Here is a 13,391-nt window from a genome sequence, read left to right on the forward strand (position 1 = left end):
CATCACAGAACATCACGATGTCCTGCCTCAACCACTGATCTCTTACTTATGGCATCATACACAGATACCTCAATGCATTCCCTTAGAATCTCATAACTATCCTTCATTTCACACAACGCTCAACTTCGGAGTATTCCAACTCCTAATTGAAACATGGAGGAATCGTCAATGACTCGGAACATATTGACGACAATCCGAGACTCCCCCCTATAATGCTCAAGAATCAAACAAGCATACTCATAACGGCCCGGAAGTTGGTTGCCTAATCAACTTCTGCCCTTCCCAACTGCATATAACAGCCCATACATTGCACCATACATTCTCAACCACCGAACTAACCTTACGAGCTACCTCCCTCGAATTTACCATGGTCACCACAAAGTCTCCGACTAACAGCCACTTGCCGTGGAGACGCTCATCCGTTCTCAAACACGTACCACATGTATTACCTTGCTCCGCATCCCACCTCAACCACCAATAACCATGGTCTTATGAATCTGTGCCGCAGATCTCTGTATCCAGTTCTCTACTCTCTTTTGAACAAATCTCTGATCCCTTTAATAAAATGCCCGGTTCTCCCCCACTTAGGGTTCGAACCATTACCAATTGGCGCACCAACACTCTATCCCACAGACTGTCTCCACCAGTAACATCGCACCTAATCCTGTAAGGTGCTACGCAACGCTCGATGATCTCCCCGACAGAGACCAAACAACTCTAAATACCCCGAATCTCAGATGAAATCCTCAGATCTTCCCACCAGGACTGCCTCTAGTCATTCCGAATCTTACACTATCCCATCGTGGGACCTCCCAACTGTCCATTATTAAACCTGACTCTTAATCTGGAAATAACGAACTATCATACTCCTCATCATCGACTCCTCAAACAACGTTCTATCACGTCACTTATCATAAGAGCAGAAACCACCTTTTCACTCTTGATACCCATCAAAGACAATAAGAGCCACCGCCCCAATATACTCCTCTTGATCGTCCGCCGCTACAGCTAACCCATGCCCTACTACACTCAATAGGGTGTATCCGGGTCCTTGAACATCTCAGTCCCCACTGACAACATGCTCATGCTATATCATTACCTCGCGGCAGACCTACTGCCAGATACTCCGATTGAAGATCATTATCAGTGCAATCCCACAGGGCTCACCCCCAAATTCAGAAACCAAAATCTCAACATCTCTTACGTCTCCCACAGGAAACAGAAATAGCGCCACTCGGGTCACAGAAGGTGACATCTCCACTATCGACTGATTGCTCAACTTAATCCGCGATCCTCAAAACGCCATCTCCACTCATCCTTGGGTCTTGCGACACTATCTAGCGTTCACCAAAAATCCCTTGGAATTATCTCGACTTCCCTCTCGAGGGATGCTTCGTTGAAACTCGTTCATCATGGCCCTCTGGCCCAATACACTATCGCATCCGATCTCAGCCCCATCAATCACGATGGAATAACTGGAAAAAGGAGCAAGCATTATTTGCTACGAATCATGGTTCCTAAGCCATGACATCACCTCTCGATCTGTTAACAATCATGGTACTCGAACCATGACATCACCTCTCGATCTGCTACCAATCATGGTACTCGAACCATGACATCATCTCTCGATCTGCTACCAATCATGGTACTCAAACCATGACATCACCTCTCGATCTGGTACCAATCATGGTACTCGAACCATGACATCATCTCTCGATCTGCTACCAATCATGGTACTCAAACCATGACATCACCTTTCGATCTGCTACCAATCATGGTACTCGAACCATGACATCACCTCTCGATCTGCTACTTAGAACGTCTGGAATACTCCCTGCAGCGAGTATGGGTCCTCTGCTTTCAATAGTACGGGCCCATACTACCTGCCACATCTACCCATACTCTCTACACGGACCATTCCAGATTCCCTAAGTAGCTGCTCAACATTCTCAATCACCAATCCCAACACGCGTGCTCGCTCCCCAGCGAAATGCTCTACTCTGTCCGCGTACTCATCTGACTAAGGTCACTTCCTAGGCTCTTCCTAGGTTCTCACACTTCTCCGCCATCAGCTTCTGAGAAACTCCTTATGATGCCAGTCATCTACCTCCTGAATATCGTCACATGCACTTGGTAGCTGACTCCCATCATCGGGAATTCCACAAAGCACGAAGCAAGCAGCATTCGGGCATCGAAATAACACGTAAAACACGCTCTAGGTGATAACTCCACTTGCTCTACTCATACTCAAAAGACATCACCGAACTCTGAAACTCTACCCCCGCGGGTATCTAGCTACTCTCTCGGTAGGCTCCACAAATGCCCATCTAGGTATCTTTCCTAGATTACTCCTCTACTCAATCCCTCTCTACAAGGATTCCCGCTGGATACTCTTACTCAGCACATACTCGAAACACATCAAAGATAACAGCAACTCCTAGGCTAAGGCATCACAAATCAGGTCACTCTAGTCCTAAAATATGAAATACCTAGCCTATCTCTAGCATGCATAATATCTCATAATATCTCATAAACACATACGGTAAGGGTATTTTGGGAAACCACCGTTCGGGCTCTGGCTGATTGTACACACTGCTCTTTCTCGTTTTCTCTTAGGAACTCTTGCTCGTTTTAGAAAAATCATTTATTTTTAAAATGTTTCCTCAATTCCTCAATTTGAGTCCAGATATACCCGAAGGTGCATCCGAATCCCTCAAACCAAGGCTCTGATACCAACTTGTAACACTGTAAATTTTCAAGACAAATTTTCTTTTGAAAAACATATGATTCTTAATACACATTTCATAAAACATCATTTGTTTAGTTTACAAAACACAATCCCTTCTTAATTACTTAATAATCCAGGATCCTCGAAACATAATTCTTTCACTGGTGTGTACAATCAAGCCGGTGCCATCCCGAGATACTGAGAAAACCTGAAACACATAACACATAACACGGTAGGCACGAAGCTTAGTGAGTTCCCCAAAATACCACATATAACACATATTAGCCACTCGAGGCTTTAACTCTGTGGACCCTCTGGCCCTAACTCTGTGGACCCTCTGGTCCTAACTCTGTGGACCTTCCGGCCCTAACTCTATAAACTCTAAACAATACATAACATAAATCACATAGAAATAATGCAGTGTATCACATCATATATATAGCATACAAGGTACTCTGTTACACAACTCTAATTATCACTCTAGGTAAAGTATAGTGAGAAGACTCACCTCGGGTAACTTGGTAAATCTCGAACTCGGTAATACTGGTCTAGCCTCCGCCTAATCACATGGAACAATTACTCTAATCAACATAACTCTCAAAGGCTAGACTAATCTAACTCTAAGTTCTCTCAGAAGAGTAAAAGACCATTTTACCCCTCTTATGGCTCAATGATCCAATCATTGACTAAACCCTAAAAGTCAACAAAAGTCAACCCTCCGGGTTACGCTGCGCGTACCAAATCTGTACGCTGGGCGTACCCGGCGACTTCACAGAATCAGGGAACGTGACCCCCTACACTGCGCGTACTAGGATTACGCCCCGCGTAACGCCCAGTTTCATACTCCTTTTGATTTCGGGTCTTAAATGGTTAAGACATATACTCAAACTTCAGATCTGACTTCTCTAAGGCCACTTAATCCATAAAGTTGAAACCTTTAAGCCTTTGCATGGCTGTAAAGGTCACTAATCACTCTAACACCTTTCCTCTTCCCTCATAAAGCCTAGATCTCATGGATGGCTTAATATTCACGTCCAAGATTGGATTTTTATGAACCCTCAACTCATAATACTCTGAAATATAGTAGATCTAAGCTTATAGAGACCTTTTGCTCATAAAGTCTCCACCTTGGGACCAAAAACCCTAAAAATTGGTCCATGAAGCACAAATCAACAATAATAAGGAAAGCTCTGAGCTTTTTACCTCCAAGTGAAGCTCCTCCCTCTGTAGAACTCAGATCCAAGCTTGCACTCCAACTTCTAGCCTTCACAAGAACCTCCTCTTCTTCTTCACTAACACACAAAGGCACTTTTAGCTCAAGAACACTCACACACAAGCTTAGAACGAAGGTTGGCTCTCTCTTAGGGTTTCACTCTCTCAAATGGTGGCTGAGGATAAGGCCATAGCTTTTTTATATAGGGCTCAAGTCTCATTTAGGGTTTTGAGTCTGGACCCGCTACGCCCAGCGTACCGGGTGGAGTCCGCGTCCAAAACACGCCCATGAGTACGCGCAGCGTACTCTTCGATACACCCAGCGTACTCATTTGCCACAATCTACTTTTAAGGGCTAAACAAAACAACTTAGAAAGAAGGAAGGGTTAAATAGATATACCCAAATTCCTGGATGTTACATGTACAATGACTCCATCCGCCCCCGGACGTTTCCGCCGTCCTGGTTCGGGGGTGTGACAATAGACATGAGGGAGTAGCACCAACGCTTACCCATCATACAATAGATCCAAAATTTTGTATATGTAACCTTTTTTATGAATTTGTCATGTAGTATAAGGTTTATAAACTCCACTATATTGTGTTATGAATATTATTTATACCCAAATAATATATAATTGAATTATCGAATTGTTACGTTACTAACCCTAATTAGGGTCTATATTCGATAGTTGCCAACCATAGAGGTACTTTGTATTATAACTTCAATAGTACATTAGAAACATTAGGGAATATTACATTTCTCCTAAAATTCTAATACGAGTTGAGTTGACCTGGTTGATTTTTGTTGACTTTGTTTGACCAAAATTGACTGTTGTCACAATCTTTCTCAACATACACTCCTTAGCAAAATGACCTTTTCCATGCCTGTAGTTATAGTCGTAACCAAAGTCTCCAAGCAAGTTCTTCTCAATATCCTCTACATCTTTTTGAAACTTCCTATAACCTTCTCCTTTTTCTTTCGCAGAGATAGAGTTCTGATCTATGAAGGTTCCATCACCATTGTTTCCTTTATTAAACTTGTTGCCTTTGATTTTGAGTAATTTTTCTTGAAAAACTTTTTGGGATTGCTGACAATGAGTACTTTGATTTCACTTGTGAATTCATCATCCAAACTGTCAGTCAGAATTAGAATCTTCTTGAATCACCTTGGATGATTTGCCTTTAGATCCTTTAGAATTAGCAACGAAAGCTAATTGACCTGCATTTGGAATACTTTTTTCTTCTTTCTATAACATACACGTTTTGAAATCGTGTTATGTAAATTAAAAAGTTAATAATATTATGAAATATTATGAGAAATTGAGTGTTAAGTTCTAACAGATAGTTTTTACTAGAAATGAAGTAAAACTATGTTTAGAATCACTCATAAATTATTGGAAGTCTTATGAGATTCCAATTAAAAGCCAAATAGTGAAATTTAGCGAAAATATAAACTTTGAAATAAGTAAAATTTTATTAATGAAAGTTGTTGATAATCTCGTTAGAAACACGTAGGCGAAAACCTCGTCGAAATCCGAGTTATAACGAAGAAATTATGACCAATCGAAGATCTGCGATAAAACCGGCACGGTGCCGAATGACGTAAAAAGTGAGTTTTTGATAAACTACTTTTTTATCCTTAGTGATCTAAATGAAAGTCGTAGTATTCGTTAAACCGAGAACTTCGATAAAAAGAACGCCAAAATCTGACTTTGTATGAGTAAGTTATGATTTTTACAAGTTTCAGCGTAGCAGTAGACAGCTAAAAAACTCGAATTTTAGATCGAGTGATTTTTAGCCGACACAACCTAAACGAGAATCGAAGGTCTCGTCATTAGCAGTACAATGGTAAAAAGTCTGACGAAAACGGACGTCGGATGAAGAAGTTATGAATTTTTAACGGATTTACCAGTCCCGGTCTGTTAAAAATAATAATATAAAAATAAAGTCAAAATTTTCCGACGAAGTCTAAACGAAAGTTGTAGAGCATAATTTTCTCTACGCGTGCATATAAAGAACGTCAAAAACGGAGTCCGTATGAGAAAGTTATGGATTTTACAAGATTGGGCACATTCTTCGAGAAATTTCGCATGAATAGTAATTGCCACGTCACCCTTGCTCGGAGCTGGCCACGTGTCTGAAGCTGCTGCGTGGCATGCCCGAGGAGCGACGCGTGTCGCACAGGTGTCCGAAGAAAGCCACGTGATCCGCGCATGAAACCCACGTGATCCGACCCCGCGTGTAGGCTTCTGATTCGACCGAAGAGGAGGCCCAATCCGAAGCGAGCAGGTGTCCGAACCGAACCTCACCCTGCTGACAGCTGGTCCGAGCCTCGCATGCGAGCCTCTCGCTTCCCAGCCTCAGATCCGAAGCTCCGGATCTCCTCCTCTATAAATACCAACCTTGCGAGACTTCCCGGCTAATTTTGGAAATTTCACACTTTTTCACCCTTTTTCAATATTTTTTACTATCCCGACATCCCTCGAAGCCCCGGTACTTATTCCAAAGCCTGAAACGCGCCCCGAGATTCCCGAGAAACCCGGAAAATTTATATTTTCGGTTTCGAAGCTCTACCTTCGCAAGGCCCGGTTTTCAACGACGAAAGTCATAGTTAGAGCCGAAATGCTGCCCAAATTATTATTTTGACCCCCGGTTAATTCAAGGTGAGTTTAATATGTAGAAACAATTGTATGTTATGTGTTATATGTGCTATGTGCGTTTCCATGTTATCATCTCGAGTTGTTGTATCCGCTATTTTTATAGCAAGGTTGTACCTCTGACTTGAAGTGTATGACATAGGCATCACTTGGGTATTGGTATGAACCGTTGACCATGAAGTGTATGACATAGGCATCACTTTGGCTTCGGTAGAATGTTATTCCTGAGTATTTTCCCGTGTTATTTTTATTTCTGCTATTTATGATAGCAAAGCTATACCTTTGACCATGTGATCAGTTTACGAACTCAGATTCACAGTGGCACTGGTATGTAGCCTCTGGCCCGGTAGAGCATGTCCCCCAGTAAGTGAATGACTATATTCTATGGCATTGGCATATGGTTAGACAGGGCATGAAAACCTGAAATCTACATTAATGTTAATCAGAAATTGTTTGTCTTCAGTGCCATTTGGGCCGAAGCGTTATTGATGTTTATCAAGTATGGAAATTGTTATGTCTAAATGATGGTATATATTTAAATCAAATCAATGATTGTTAGAGAAAGCTTATCACATTATGTCTTTGTTGTTCCTTGCTTCTAATTGCTTCTGCCATATTGGTATATATATGGCATAACGTTATATTGTATCTATTATTGAACTCACTAAGCGTTATCGCTTACCCCTCCCAATGTTTTAACATAATGCAGGCAATAAGCACCCAGTATAGTTGGAAGACTTAGAATAGTTTGTAATAATACTTTTGTACTTCAGTTCATGTATGTATAAAATTACAATATCCTGCGTAGTCATGTAAAATCTTAAAACATAGTCGGTTTGTATCCAATCTTTTATAATGACTTTATCAATGTAAAAATATTGTTTTATGAATATGCATGTAGCATGTTTTGGAGTAACTATATTGTCAAGTATGAAAGTTTGGGTCTTTCAGAAATATGAAAGTATAGAAAGGGGTTCTTTCAATCATGGTATCAGAGCAGTGGTTTAAGTGAACTAAATTCCATGGATTGGTATTTAGACTTAAACTATTGGAAGTTCAATATATGAACTAAATCATTGTAAATATATGGATACAAACCATAGGAAACACTTAAGTGGGGTATTGGGTAGTGATAAACCCTAGTATTTTTAGACATTAAGTTACTTCAAAACTTTTAGAGAATTAGTATATATGAACTAGGAATTTTGAGAATTTCTAGATTTAAACATGAATTGTTAAGTGAAGATGATACAATATGTATCTGATGTATTTTAGGTTGAATACCTAATGGGGTAAGCACTAGAATATTAAGAGGAGATATGCCTTATATTCTAATATGTGCTAAATGATAAGTAAATATAGCATGCTTTCGGTTTCATACCTATATTGCTATTATTTGAGAAAGTTTAAGGTCTGTTGCTGACCTTGGTTTAGAAAATTTTATGTTCAGAATTTTAAGAATTTTCGTAATAGAATTTACATGAAACTTTTCGAAGTAATAAAGATACTTATGATAGTTGATATCGATAAGTTTATAAATAAACGATTGCGGAAAATCGTAAAATAATAAATATGAAGTGAAATCGTAAATAGTGTATTAATACCAATAGAGTGGTATTATACATTTAAAATATGTAAGATAACATAATAACATCTTTGGAAGAAAGATGTGCGTTTAAAATACATTTAGATGAGATAAATGTTTTGGCATAACCGATGGAGTTGTTCCACCGCTGTCCAAATTAAAGCAGTGATAGTTTATAGAGTCGGAAGAACCGAGGATGGTGATAAATACTTCAACAGTATTGAAATTAATGTAGTCCAAGATTTAGAAGAATTAAATGAAGATCAAAGGAAAGGCTAATAAAGTTTTTAGACTTATTAGGCCAAGACTTTGTGATGAAGTATGTAGTTCAAGTAGTAACCCTATACAAGATGCTCAGACTTAGTATTTAATAATACTGAGTGATGATTGACTTCTATCACATCCTTATGGAAGTTCCATTGTGTGTTAAGCCGACTTTAACATACAAGATTGGGATAGTGAAATAGGTTATTTGGTTGTGAAAAGGCTGAGTGACTTACTTGTTAGAGTAAGATAGAGTATTTAGTTGAAGAAGATATACACTCATATTATTGTATAAGAAGAAATATTGTAGTTAGAAATAACAGAGAATCAACTTGAAGCTAGTAGAGCTTGCTGAGATGCAGGTATAATGCAGACTTCTTAGGATAGATTCCTATGAAGTAGACTTAAAAGATACAACCATGAGAAGAAGACTTACTCAGATACAGGAATGACGATGTCATGAAATGATAATGAAACCAACAAAAATGCATGATGGTTTGCATGAGTTAGAAGATGATGTAAGTAGTTGGAGACTATTTGTCTTTACACTGCTAGAGGAAATTTTGGGTGTAGTATGTCTTACAGAGTAGACACTACCCGAGAAAGAATTTATATGAAGAAATGGAAGTAAAAATTTCTATCGACCTATGGAAAAGTATTAGGATATATTAGTTCGAGTTTATGCATGAGAAGAATCCTAGAAGGCGAGTATAGGTAATCCAATATATGTTTGATAGAAACGCGAAAACCCTAGTTGAGTCTAGGAGAAATTGTTGTATGTACTTGTTTGAATGCACTTAAGTGTGAAAATTTGCTTTGTGAAAACTTTTGAATGGTGACTTGGGAACTGCGAGACAATACTTGGGACGAGTATGAGTAGGTGTGAATAGTAGTAGAGGCCTATACTACTGGAAGCACAGGACTCACAATTGGATCAGGAAAAGTCACAAGGTTACCAAGAAGCTAGTAAATGATTCCATTTTATTCATGTGTGTCGTTACCTTCGTTTGGGTAATGACTAAGAATATAATTATCGTTCAAATCTTAATGTCATAAAGAATCGAGTCCGATTAGTACAAATCCGCGAAAGGAGTTGATTGGTTCAGAGAACCATGTCTTGTATAGTGACGAAACTTCAGTAGGAATACTGAAGAAGTAAATGGTCGAGGTGGTCGATAGAAATATAACGATCTTTATTAAAGGATTGAGCAATCATTAGCCAGAGATGTGACTGGTTATGTGGTGTTACTGGCCACAAGAAATGTTTCCGCCCTACTCTTACTAGTCAAATGGCAGGGAGTCAAGTTTTCGTTCAACAATCAAAGAGTACTCCAACTAAAAAGGAGGAGGTGCCAAAAGCTAAAAGATGTATATGTCCGAAAGCACGAAATAGAGATATGTGGTGCTATTCTTTCTATTCCAAAGCATCCACGTGTTGTTCAAACTCTTTTGTTTTCTTTATCCCATCAGCTTGATTTATTCGATCTAATTCTAATACAAGAGGTTGGTTCGTTATGTGTCTTGTGTGTTATAAATACAAAGGTCATGAGACTAAGACCATTCGAGTTGGTGTTATAGCAAAAGTAAAGACCTTATCTTGGGTTTAGTCTATAAACCAAGAAGGAGCAGGAGCCTGCAATGAGAATTGAGTTTTAACTCAAAGATTAGGATCGAAAGCCCAATAGAGAATGATGAGCGGGTGCAGGTTTGAGCACCGCTAGTAATTAATAAGTTTGAAGAGTTTGACAATCGTTTGGCAAACTAAAAGTTAAATATCGTACATTTTAGATTACCACAGAGGAAGTAAGTTAGGACTCGAATGAATTTTCTCGTAAACTTTAGATCTTCTCACATCTTATTTGATTATGATGCCTCAGATTCTTTCGTGCGTTATAAATTCACACATTCTTTTCAAATTGCTTGTTACGCAATTGTCCAATCATTTCATATAGATAACATAGGAAATATATTATTACTTGCTGATAAAGTCTATAGAGATAGTGTTATAGGAATTGAAAGTTATAATCTTCCTGGTAACCTAATTCCTATCTTTGATATTATTCTCGACATGGATTGGTTGTTAAAGAACTATGCAGATCTCTTGTGATACGAAGAGATGATATGCATCCCTATCGAAAGGGAAGATTCTATTTAGGTCTATGGTGAAAATAATAAATTTCTTTCTTAAAAACTCGTAAATTTATGTCGAAGGGATATTCTACTTATCCGGCTTATACAGTTAATACCTTGAAAGAGGAGAAGAAAACTGTGAATGATAGCCTTTGGATAATTATCGACCGGATGATTAAGAGTGCATATTTTCTCGTCATACGTATAACGGTTCTAATGAAGAAATATGCACAAGTTTACTTAGACGAAATTGTGGCGAGACATGGTGTGCCACTAAAGATTATTTCCGATCGTGATACTCGCTTCACTTCTCACTTTTAGGTGAATATGAAAAGTGAATTGGGATCTCGAGTTGCTCCCAACACAACTTATCATCCCCAGACCGATGGTTAGACGGAGAGAACAATCCAAACAGTAGAAGATATGCTTCGTGCATGTGTCTTAGAGTTCGGTAGTAAATGTGAACACCATTATGTTGGCATAATGTAGGACAGAAAATCCTTGGTGGTCCTGAAATGATTCAAGACACCACTGCTAAGATTCAAATTATACGAGAAATAATGAAAGTAGCCCAGGATCGACAAAAGACCTGTGTAGAAATGGAGGAGACGATCCATAAAATTCCAAGTGGGTGATATTGAAGGTAACCCCGTGGAAAGGTATTATGAAATTTGAGAAGAAAAGGAGATTGAGTCCTAGATTTCTTAGACTTTTCAAAATTATCTAACAAGCATACCGCTTGGAATTGCCTGAAGATTTGGCAGGTATTCATGATGTATTTCATGTAAGATATCTACGTAAATGCTTGAGCATGTATGATGAAACGGTTCCATTATCCAAGGTGAAACGGGATAATAAAATTATACTTAGGGAAAATAAGAATGAGATAAGAGCGAAATATCCTCATTTGTCTAAATTGTTGTGATTTCGGGGACGAAATCCTCAAAAGGAGGAGGTATTTGTAACATACACGTTTTGAAATCGTGTTATGTAAATTAAAAAGTTAATAATATTATGAAATATTATGAGAAATTGAGTGTTAAGTTCTAACAGATAGTTTTGACTAGAAATGAAGTAAAACTATGTTTAGAATCACTCATAAATTATTGGAAGTCTTATGAGATTCCAATTAAAAGCCAAATAGTGAAATTTAGCGAAAATATAAACTTTGAAATAAGTAAAATTTTATTAATGAAAGTTGTAGATAATCTCGTTAGAAACACGTAGGCAAAAACCTCGTCGAAATCCGAGTTATAACGAAGAAATTATGACCAATCGAAGATCTGCGATAAAACCGGCACGGTGTCGAATGACGTAAAAAGTGAGTTTTTGATAAACTACTTTTTTAGCCTTAGTGATCTAAATGAAAGTCGTAGTATTCATTAAACCGAGAAGTTCGATAAAAAGAACGCCAAAATCTGACTTCGTATGAGGAAGTTATGATTTTTACAAGTTTCAGCGTAGCAGTAGACAGCTAAAAAACTCGAATTTTAGATCGAGTGATTTTTAGCCGACACAACCTAAACAAGAATCGAAGGTCTCGTCATTAGCAGTACAATGGTAAAAAGTCTGACGAAAACGGACGTCAGATGAAGAAGTTATGAATTTTTAACGGATTTACCAGTCCCGGTCTGTTAAAAATAATAATATAAAAATAAATTCAAAATTTTCCGACGAAGTCTAAACAAAAGTTGTAGAGCATAATTTTCTCTACGCGTGCATATAAAGAACGTCAAAAACGGAGTCCGTATGAGAAAGTTATGGATTTTACAAGATTGGGCACATTCTTCGAGAAATTTCGCATGAATAGTAATTGCCACGTCACCCTCGCTCGGAGCTGGCCACGTGTCCGAAGCTTCTGCGTGGCATGCCCGAGGAGCGACGCGTGTCGCACAGGTGTCCGAAGAAAGCCACGTGATCCGCGCATGAAACCCACGTGATCTGACCCGCGTGTAGGCTTCTGATTCGACCGAAGAGGAGGCCCAATCCGAAGCGAGCAGGTGTCCGAACCGAGCCTCACCCTGCTGACAGCTGGTCCGAGCCTCGCATGCGAGCCTCTCGCTTCCCAGCCTCGGATTCGAAGCTCCGGATCTCCTCCTCTATAAATACCAACCTTGCGAGACTTCCCGGCTAATTTTGGAAATTTCACACTTTTTCACCCTTTTTCAATATTTTTTACTATCCCGACATCCTCCGAAGCCCCGGTACTTATTCCAAAGCCTGAAACGCGCCCCGAGATTCCCGAGTAACCCGGAAAATTTATCTTTTCGGTTTCGAAGCTCTACCTTCGCAAGGCCCGGTTTTCAAGAAAACTCCCGGTTTTCAACGACGAAAGTCATAGTTAGAGCCGAAATGCTGCCCAAATTATTATTTTGACCCCCGGTTAATTCAAGGTGAGTTTAATATGTAGAAACAATTGTATGTTATGTGTTATATGTGCTATGTGAGTTTCCATGTTATCATCTCGAGTTGTTGTATCCGCTATTTTTATAGCAAGGTTGTACCTCTGACTTGAAGTGTATGACATAGGCATCACTTGGGTATTGGTATGAACCGTTGACCATGAAGTGTATGACATAGGCATCACTTTGGCTTCGGTAGAATGTTATTCCTGAGTATTTTCCCATGTTATTTTTATTTCTGCTATTTATGATAGCAAAGCTATACCTTTGACCATGTGATCAGTTTACGAACTCAGATTCACAGTGGCACTGGTATGTAGCCTCTGGCCAGGTAGAGCATGTCCCCCAGTAAGTGAATGACTCTATTCTATGGCATTGGCATATGGTTAGACAGGGCATGAAAACCTGAAATC

Source organism: Lactuca virosa, chromosome 1, assembly GCF_052849685.1.
Source record: "Lactuca virosa cultivar CGN04683 chromosome 1, Lactuca_virosa_CGN04683_v6, whole genome shotgun sequence".
Lineage (NCBI taxonomy): Eukaryota > Viridiplantae > Streptophyta > Magnoliopsida > Asterales > Asteraceae > Lactuca > Lactuca virosa.